General features: G+C 45.6%; 1 long non-coding RNA gene and 1 pseudogene across 1 annotated transcript in view; both read left to right on the top strand.

The window, feature by feature from the left end:
* Positions 1-1,613: 1,613 nt before the first annotated feature.
* Positions 1,614-10,443, top strand: part of LOC150004007 (uncharacterized) — a 29,170-nt gene continuing 20,340 nt past the window's right edge. The window contains exons 1-2 of the long non-coding RNA XR_016512264.1: positions 1,614-1,671; positions 9,665-9,766. This is a non-coding gene — a long non-coding RNA (uncharacterized LOC150004007). The remainder of the gene's footprint in view (positions 1,672-9,664; positions 9,767-10,443) is intronic.
* Positions 6,062-9,275, top strand: LOC150004008 (chromodomain Y-like protein pseudogene; annotated as a pseudogene).

Genomic DNA, 10,443 nt, shown 5'->3' with positions numbered 1-10,443 from the left:
TGTCACTAGAGTATGTTTAATATTGCATATTATTTACTTGTTCATTTGTTTTTTATTTGTTCAAACACTTACTGGTGCCTACTTAGAAACTGAGGTACGGGAGACAATGAACGGTGAATAAAAATAAAGACCCTTGTCCTCACAGAGCTGGCAGTCTGACTGGCACGGGGCTGCGGGAGATAACGTGGGACAGACATAAGTTAATCATAACCACACTGGCGCAGGCGAAATCACAGCTGTGTTGCTGCTGTCACGAAAGCTAGACAGTGCTGTAAGCCTGTGAAATTGGGCAACACCTTGGTCTGGGTTGGGGCTTGCTTCTCTGGGCAGGTGGTGCTCGAGCCAGGACCTAAAATGCATCTTAAGTGAAAGTTAGGAGAGTTCCAAGCAAAAGCACCGTTGCACTCAAATGTTCTAATGTCTGTCCAACTATTACTTACGAAGCGCTGACCCTGTGTCAGGCACTCTGATAATAACTTTATGTTCATTATTTCGTCTAGACCTCACATCAGCCCTTTGAAATGGAAGTTATTGTCTGGCCCATCTTACAGATGAGGAGAGTAGCACTCAGGGGGTCCAGTGACAGACACGACATCACCCATCTGTCCTCTAAGCAGGATTTAAATTCAGTTCTATCTCCAGAGCCTGGACTTTTAACCCTGAGGGCTGAACTAGGCACTCCAATGGCAAAGCTTGCAGGTGGGATTACACGTGGCTTAAGAGGAGGTACTGCTGGAAACAATGCTCTTCCTTGACAGGGAGTGTGCTCTGGGTCATTAGAAGGGTTCAAGGGCCCACGAGACGGACACTTTGGCTAACCCTGAAAATATAGGTTTAAATGATCTTTTCCACATCTTCCATTCTGGGGCTGATCTAACACAAAATGTTCATTCAAATGCGCACAAAAAATGTACCAGCTCCCAAAGCCTGCTTACACGGGGACCTAAGTAGAATGACGGTGAATGGAGTGCGCTGGCAGCCACTGAGAAAAGCCAGACAGCGTGACAGACCCAGCTGGATCTCAGATGACTTTCAAACCACAGCCTTACACAAAAGAGATGGGTGTGGGCCCCAATGGCAGTGTCTAGCTATAACGTGGGAGACGTGGTACTGTTTCTCCTTACTAGTTACTCAATTTTTAAAAATTATTTTTTAAAGATTTTGTTTTTTAGAAAGAGGGGAAGGGAGGGTGAAAGAAAGGGGGAGAAACATCGATGTGTGAGAGAAACATCAGTCAGTTGCCTCTAGTACACACCTAGTCAGGGACCTGGCCCGCAACCCAGGCATGTGCCCTGACTGGGAATCAAACCAGTGACCATTCTGTTTGCGGGCCGGTGCTCAATGCACTGAACCACACCAGTCAGGACTAAAAAAAAAATTTTTTTTTGCCAGATTACTACTTTTATTTCATAAAAACATGGCTTTGGCTCAAACTGAAATTCAAGGGGTTGAGGAATAAAAGGTTATTTTCCCTTCCTGCCAAGAGATAGTTCTTTGGAGCTTGCAGGGGTGTATCTTGGCAAGCACTGCGATTTCATTTTCTTCATGCAGGTTAAGTGAGTGTTGCCAGAGACCCGGGTCCCAGACCTTCTGCGGACTGCAGAGTCTGGAGGTGAGTCGTTTCTGGGACTGGATGCTCAAAGCCGCATTTCCTTTTGCCGAGTTCAAAAGGTAAAAATGAATATCTATGTCATATTGGCTAATTCCAGGTCTTCAAAGCACAGAACCGTAAACCTCTGTACATTGTGGACAATATACGATCAACCCCCTTCTCACAATATTGCACGAGGGGGTACTTTGTTTGTTAGGTGGTACTATTATTGTCCCCATTGTAGAGGGGAGAAAACTGTGGGTTAACTGTGCCCTAGGTCCCACAGCTTGAAAGCGGCAGAGTTCCCTTCCCCTCAGAAGGAAGCGTAACAAAGCACTCAAGAGCACAGCCCTCCATGTCAGTAAGAACTGAACTTAGCTCTGGCCGGCGTGGCTCAGTTGGTTGGAGCATTGTCCCGTAAACTGAAAGGTCGTAGGTTCGGTCTCTGGTTAGGCCACATGCCTACATGGTGGGTTCTGTCCCTTGTTGAGGCATGCAAGAGTCTCCATCTTAGTTTGTAGGCATACTGTTTTTTCCCCCTTCTTTTTTGCCAGCCTTTCTTCTTGTCTCAATAGATGCTGCCAAACAGTCCATCATTTTTCCTCTTTTCTTCCCCTTTTCTCTATATTCTCTTCTCCTTGGAAGTCTTGGTCTCTGTGGCATGGGAAGGAGTGAATGCAGAGTTCCTATTGGCTTTTGAAGCTTGCACTTGGAAATAAGACACACCCTTTGTGCTTACACTTCATTGCACAGAGCAAATCACAGGTCCATATCTAACTTCAAGATGAACGTGCTCTTGAACTACAGGGGCACTAAGTGAGGAGGCTATCCGGTGTCTCTTTCAGAGCTGTCTTATACAAGTCAGAGTCTTCAACTCCCTCTCTGTCCCAGAGATTTAAAAATATGTATTTATCATCCATTAGAAATCTAAAAACTAATAATTGCTTCCCCTCTTTGCTTGGGCTGCTAGGAAGTTCAAAGCCTAATCTGCTGTCTACCTCTAGCAATTTGACAGGACTTTATGGCATGAAGATTACATGTTAACCTTGTGGCTTAAATTTAATTTTATTTCATATCCTTGTGTTTTCCTTTTAAAAACTCTGATGTGCATATTTGCACATGCCATTCAAACCATTTTTGAATGAGTCAGAGTATAAACGAATGCAGGCATATGCACATATCACATGCCCATATAATATCTCAGCCCTCATCTCTCATAAGAAGTACAAATGGTAACTGATCACTGCCCACTGGGTATGTCTTCCACTGGCATGTCCTACAGTTACCTCAGACGCAATGTGCTCTAAACAAAACCTCTCTTTCCCCCAGACAGTCTCCTCACTTAAAATCCTCTTTCCACTAATAGCTTAGTCACATGTGGAAGATTACAAAAGAAAAAGCTAACAACTTTCACCCCTTTCTGTATCCTTGTCCTGTAGGTTTATCTTTCACAACTTCTTAATATCCAAGTGAGTCACTCCATGTTCTCCAAATACACCGCGTGTTTCCCCATTACCATATCGCTGCTCATGCTATTTCCTTTGTCTGAGATGTGCGTCCCCCACCAAATCTTCACTTGTACAGATCCTTTCCGTTCTTTAAAATCATCTCAGCTGTCATTTTTTTATGATGTCTGGCCTCATCAGCCAAGCAAATAAGAATATCCTTTCCTCCCAATCTTACTACATTTGACTTCATTGACCTCTCCCTATCCATTTCTCACAGACTTATTTTACTTCCTAACATTTAGGAAGCAACTTGGGGACAAAGACCACGTGTTACTTTGCTTTTTATTTTCAGCACCCAACTCTTTCTGCAAGAGTTGTGAACTGCCTTGAGCCTTAAGTTCATCATAGGCGAACTTGACTACCTATCAAAATGGAACATGTGTACACCTGATCCTTCCCTCTCCTTCACCCATCACATCTTCAAGCCCTTCAAGCACCTCTCCCAGTGTATCTTAAACCCATCATACTTCCTACTATCTTGGTTCGGACCCCATGCTTTCCAGCTACTTTTCCAAGCAGCAACCCCAATTTGGAGCCAGCAATGATTGCAGATGCACAGTGAATCCTGCTTCCCGGGTTAGGGCATGGATAAAAATAACCTACCTATAGGAGAGAACCATGGGAGTTCTAAAAGTAAAAACCCAGAGAAAATTATGTTGACATGAATTTTTAAAATATACTCATAGAAGAGGAGGGAGGGTGGTCGGTTCTGTCTGAGGCAGCCTGCTGCACATGTCTGAAGCAGCCCTCATAGAACAAGATTGGCACATGTACAGGGCACAGAGACAAGAACCCTAAATCACAGCTCACTTCTTGCTTGGTACCCCACATGAGTCACTTAAGATTTCTGGATCCACAGTTTCTCCACCCTCAAAGTATGGACAAATCTACCTTTCTCTGCTAGAAAACTCATGATGTAAAGCATTGAGCAATGAAGAGGGTGCTATGTGCCTGTGGGATGTCATGTAAATATACCCAAAGTCCCTCCCACCTCCACATGCAATTCCCAGAGCCCTGATTAATCCCTTTTGAAATCTCTGTAGATGGGTATTACCTCTGCCTGCCTCTCTCCCAAGATGGCACAGTTGATTAATTTTGAAATTGTCAACAGCCATAAGACTGTTTAAACTTGTAAATGGCAATTCTGTGACTCTAACTGGTTCAGAGTTGTGAGATTTGGCACACCCAGGAACCAGAAACCCACAGAGCAGGTTCACCTAGCCCCAGACACCCTGAGAGATGACAAGAGGGGTCTATAGAATTTAATGCTCTGATCATGGGTGTGACAAGAAAGAGCTGTTTTTTCTCATTTGGGGAACCTTCTTTAAAAAAAACTGAATAAGTAATCTACATACATTGTAAAAACACTAGATAACATAGCCAAAAAATAGGAGAAAATATAAATTACTACAGTCCTACCACCCACAGAAATTCGGAGTTAAGCTATGTAGCATATATAACTGTTAACATATATATCTTTTGCTAATCTATTGTCATATAGCCTTCCAGACTGCTATATATATATCGTCGTCGGCAGCCGTCCGTCTCGAGAGACGATGGTGTAGCTTCTTAAGAGTCTATCTGCACCGCCGAGAATGGCTGTGCAGTCCAACTCGGGAGTGACACGGTATCTGTCTCCTCCCGTGTTGAATCGACATCTTGCGATGACGCTGGAGTGTCCTCTCCAGTGAAGCTGAAGCTACAGAGCCTGGGCAGGGTGATATGGAAGGTCTGCTGTTGCCCATGCAGCAGACCCCCCCTCTCTTCGCAGCTGAAGGGTCCAAGGGAAAGACGGAGTCAATACAGCTTGGCTTCAGGTGCGCCGCAGGAGTTGCCGGTGTTGACTACAACGTCAAACCGCCTTAGGGACTCCGGCTCCAGATTTTCTGTCGGGGTTTACTCCCTTAGCCTTTCCCCTGAAGAGGTATGCCGCAAGGCAGCGGAGGTTTTTTGGAGTCAGAGTTTTCCTTCTCTGATGTGCCCTGACTGGAAGATCGAACCAGCGACACTTAGCTCGCAGGCCAACGCTCAATCCATTGAGCCAAACCAGCCAGGGTCTATATATATATATATATATATATGAGTGTATTCAAAAAATTCATGTCAACATAATTTTCTCTGGGTTTTTACTTTTAGAACACCCAAGGTTCTCTCTTATAGGCTATTTCTATCCATGCCCTAACCCAGGAAGCCAGATTCATTGTGCATCTGCAATCAGTTGTGGCTCCAAATTGGGGTTACTGCTTGGAAAAGTCACTATGTTGCAGACATGTCCTCCCTCTGAGGTTTAGCTCATTTCCAACCTTGGCAGCTTCCGCAATCCCACCTTAGCCCATCGCTGCCACCTATCCGGCCCTCTACGCACATGCTGCTCCAGCCCCCTGGGTCGTGGACTGTGTCCCCATTTGCCATGCATACCTCCAAACCTGGAGCAGTGACCTCATGGCTGGAATACCTTCCTGCATCTTTCTCTACCTGTTCATCCTACACTTGGGTTTACCAGTCACTTCCAGAGTACTCACTTGGTGTCAGGCTGAGCAAAGAAAGCCACGTGATCAGTCACTGGCCAAGTGAGGCCGAAGAGTACAAAGATCTAGTACCTTTGGCTTCTTTAGCAGAAGTTGGTCATTTCTTTCCCTTAAAAATAAAATGATAGTTAGGGTACCAACAAAAATTTAATTTATTTAAGAATAGCAAAGAATTGCAGTTCAGGACATGCAAGTTATGAGAAGACCATAGACAAGTTTGGAGAAAAAGGAGAACTTTTTTTATAGACGGAAAGGAGAAGTTAGGATGGGTTGATACAAACAGTCTATTGGAGGAAACTGGAAGTTGGAAGTGAGCGGGCCTTTCATTGGCTGAGTTGTGACGGTCTCTCATTGGCTGAGCTGTTGCCAGGTGAAGAGAAAATCTTTCATTCTCCTGCTGTGGTGGGAAAGTAGAAAACATCTTCCTGTTGAAGATGCAAGGTACCTCTCTTCCTGTTTGGGGTAATTGATGATGCATAGTAGGGTGTGAGAATTCCCCCTACAAGCCCTCGTGACTCCAATTTTAATTGAGGTTTCCTTTATTAGTTTTCACACCATCAAGAACATAGACATGGTGAATTCCCTTAGGAGATCAGCATTCTAATACAAAGAAAATGATGTTGGGTACTGGACAACGAAAAGAACCCAAAGGTCCTCTATGATAAGTATTATAGAATTCCAACAGTAGGCAGCAAGGAAGGAAAGACATGCTAGGAATGGAACAGAATCTGCAAAGGGAGGAAAAAAGTTCAAGGTTGTAGAAGGAACAGAAGACATGTTAGTGGCATCAGACTGGTATAACGCAGAAAGAGTCATGCCAAGAGACAAAATCACAGGTCTTAGAAATGCCATGATTAAAAGTGTAGTCCTCAAGCTGCAGCCAGGAGCAGCCACAGAAGTCTTTGAAGTAAGTACGGAGTTGTGTCTGAGAGAGAAGATTAGGTTGAGGCTGCGTTTCTAACCTGTTTTCTCGGCATGCTCGCCTGGGGCTGGCTGCCCTGTCACAGTATGGATGGAAACCACGGGAGCACTTTGCATAAAACGAGGGAGCACAGCCAGTGGAAGGCAGGAAGAACTTCATCCCTGTGCGATCAGGTGCAGCAGCACAGCCTGAGTCTGATGGCCCCGCGGGAACCCAATGGCAGAGCCCAGAACTCAGAGAGCAGGGATGAAGCTAATGGGACCAGCTAATGGGGAAGAAAGCGTTCAGGTTGCTTCATTTGCCACTGGGTTTGCTCTTCCTTATTAGTCTGATCCAAGGCAACCAGGTAACAGTCCAGGGTCTCCCTGGAAATCTGTGGTATTGTTTTACCTGCCCAATATCTGTTTCCACTTTCTATGGAAACAGTTCCTCACATTGTTTAACTTTAAGCACCCCACCCACCCACACACACACACACACACACACACACACCACAGACCCATCAGATTCTAAGTCCAAGAACTTTTAGAAGGGGTTGGCCCTACGCCCTGGCTTCTGGGGTGGTGACCTGTAACCCAGGTTTAGCCAGTCAGAGTATGCCTCCCCCCACCCCCACCATGGGGATTGGTTTAGGAATGAACACATGACCCAAGTCCAGAATATCTGCTTTGATCATTTGGTTGGGGGGCACTGGGAAAGAGGGATCCTCTTTCTGCAGGGTTGCTAAGTGGGTACAAGTTACAGTGGAGCTGTTGCTGGCTCCCCTTGGCCATCTCATTGGGAGACTCTGCCAAATAATGAAGCCAACCCAGAGGAACTTGGGATTGGGAGTTGGAGAGATGGCGTTGGGAGTTCTGGGTTCAGCCATATCGGACCCACATTCCCCAGAGATCAGTTTCTGGTTTCTGGAACCAATACATCATCTCTATTTCCTGCTTAGGCCGCTTTGAGTTCTTTTTGTCACTTAAAACTAAAAAAACCTCAATAAAATCATCTTTCACAAAAAAGTAGTGGAGTCAGGTGGACTAAAGGAGGAAGCCTGAAGACTAGATGGTGCAGGAGAGGTGTCTGCCAAAGGGCATCAGAAGCATCATAGCCCGAGGCAGAATGTGGTTCTGCTGGGCCCCTCAGTCCAACCCATTCAGGCAGTTTTTAAAACGAGCTATATCTCCTTCTAGCAAGAGGGTTTGAAGTATCTGATTGCTTTTTTCATAGTATCATGATGGGTATTAGCAGGTTGTATTTCTCCGCCATATTTTTTTTAATGAATGTGGAGAACTCAATTTTAACTTGAGGATAAATCAATAATAGTGGAAGCTCAGGCCACACTCAGTGAGATATCTTATTTAGGGAAATGAGGCCACTTTATCAATGCTACTCAAATCATAGCACCTGGGAGACCGCCCTCTGGAATTTCCCTCAGGCCAGAAGTTACAAAATGGTGACCCATGAACCATAGTTGGCCTACAAAGGTCGTCGTCGGCAGCCGTCCGTCTCGAGAGACGATGGTGTAGCTTCTTCAGAGTCTATCTGCACCGCCAAGAATGGCTGTGCAGTCCGACTCGGGAGTGACATGGTATCTGTCTCCTCCCGTGTTGAATCGACATCTTGCGATGACGCTGAAGCTACAGAGCCTGGGCAGGGTAATATGGAGGGTCTGCTGTTGCCCATGCAGCAGACCCCCCCTCTCTTCGCAGCTGAAGGGTCCAAGGGAAAGACGGAGTCGATACAGCTTGGGTTCAGGTGCGCCGCAGGAGTTGCCGGTGTTGACTACAACGTCAAACCGCCTTAGGGACTCCGGCTCCGGATTTTCTGTCGGGGTTTACTCCCTTAGCCTTTCCCCTGAAGAGGTATGCCGCAAGGCAGCGGAGGTTTTTTGGAGTCAGAGTTTTCCTTCTCTGATGTACCCTGACTGGAAGATCGAACCAGCGACACTTAGCTCGCAGGCCGACGCTCAATCCACTGAGCTAAACCAGCCAGGGCACGACCTACAAAGGTATTATATATGGATTGCAAAATATTGCCATTTAAAAATCACTAATGCACAGCCACCATGCCACCCCGGCCTGGCCTGGCCCACACAGGTGGGGCAGTGAGAGTAAAAGGCTTGTTGGTCCTGAGATCCCCATGCTGGGAGCCGGAGAAGGAAGCTCAGGCTGCACAGGGGCCGTGCTGAAATAAAACACTGGCTGAAAAAAGGAGAAAGCATGAAGATGGCAGAAGCTACCAGAAACTTCGTGAATACTTTCATTAAGTTTAAGAAGCTATTATTGCAGCAGTAAATTACCCAGCCATTGGACTGGGAATGTTCCACGTATCGCCTCTTTGTGATGTGGTTTGGACCAATGAAAATGTTTGGTCTCAAAAACCCTACACCGCCTTTGGACAGAGTCCAGATGGTTGTTCCACCATCGTGTTCCCCAGGATTACAGGAGGAGCACCTGCAAATGAAACGATGCTCTGTGGCTGTAAGCTGGCAATGCCTGGTCTCGCAGGTGTTCTAATCAGGGACCTTCACCCAAGAAGTCGTAGTTCTCACTAAGCAGCGTGCCTCATGCAATCCAATTGTGCTTGGGGAATCCAAAGCTCTTATGTGCTGTAACATGAAGAGAGAATTGTCGTGGGTCAATGAGAGGAAGTGTGAAGTGCTGAAGAAAATTTGGGGCTCTGCTCGCAGGATGGACTCCATGGTGAAATACCGGAGAAGGAAGATTGATGAGTTTTGACCAGGATGCCTTCTAATGACACTGGAATTGTGGAGCAAGACATCTGGGGGCTCCAAGTCACCCTAATTCATCCTGACAGCCTGAGGCAAGTTCACCCTTAGCTCATGCTTAGAAGCAGGACTTGAAACATCCAAGCTGTTTATTATCAAGAAGTTTTTAAGTACTGTAACTTTAAAATAAATAACTACAAAGCTCCTTTGGCCAAACATCATTATTTTATACTTAATATGCATGCAAGTATGAAAGTATAATGGTGAGCTCTAGACTGCTCTTAGAAGCTCTAATTTTTTTAAATCTTTGGCTTGCACTGTATGAAAAAGAGAAGTGTGTTTTGCTGGTTTGGGGTGGCACAAAAGTCTGGAATAATGTTTTCTATTTTTTTCTTCTAGAACAGACTCTAAAAAGGTACTAGAGGTCCTCAGAGATCCTCAGCTCCTCTGCCCCAAATAGAGATATAGAAAGATGTGAGATGTGCCTTTGTCTACAAGAAGGTAAAGCTATCTAAATCAAAAGTAAGACTTATCTTTTAGGATATTTCTGATGAAAAATCCACTGATGAACATACCCCAAACTAAAGTACGCTTCGGATTTATGGAAAATCAATTGATTTTCCTTTTTTAAAAATATGACTGGCTCTGTCCTGGCTGGTAAGGCTTAGTGGCTTGAGTGCCAACCTGCAAACCCAAAGGTCACCAGTTCAATTCCCAGTCAAGGTTCATGCCTGGGTTGTGGGCCAGGACCCCAGTGAGGGGCGTGTGAGAGGCAACCAATTGATGTATTTCTCACACATGGATGTTACTCTCCCTCTCTTTCTCCCTCCCTTCCCCTCTCTCTAAAAACAAATAAAGAAAATCTTTTAAAATATATATATATCTAGGTCTTACTCAGTTAATCAGAGAAGGAAAACTCTGATTCCAAAAAACCTCCGCTGCCTTGCGGCATACCTCTTCAGGGGAAAGGCTAAGGGAGTAAACCCCGACAGAAAATCCGGAGCCAGAGTCCCTAAGGCGGTTTGACGTTGTAGTCAACACCGGCAACTCCTGCGGCGCACCTGAAGCCAAGCTGTATTGACTCTGTCTTTCCCCTTGGATCCTTCAGCTGCGAAGAGAGGGGGGGGTCTGCTGCATGGGCAACAGCTGGCCCTCCATATCACCCTGCCCAGGCTTTG

Source organism: Furipterus horrens, unplaced genomic scaffold (assembly GCF_987537825.1).
Source record: "Furipterus horrens unplaced genomic scaffold, mFurHor1.1.pri manual_scaffold_7, whole genome shotgun sequence".
NCBI lineage: Eukaryota > Metazoa > Chordata > Mammalia > Chiroptera > Furipteridae > Furipterus > Furipterus horrens.
The sequence above is the reverse complement of the archived record's forward strand: the minus strand, read 5'-3'. Positions and strand labels throughout refer to the sequence as shown.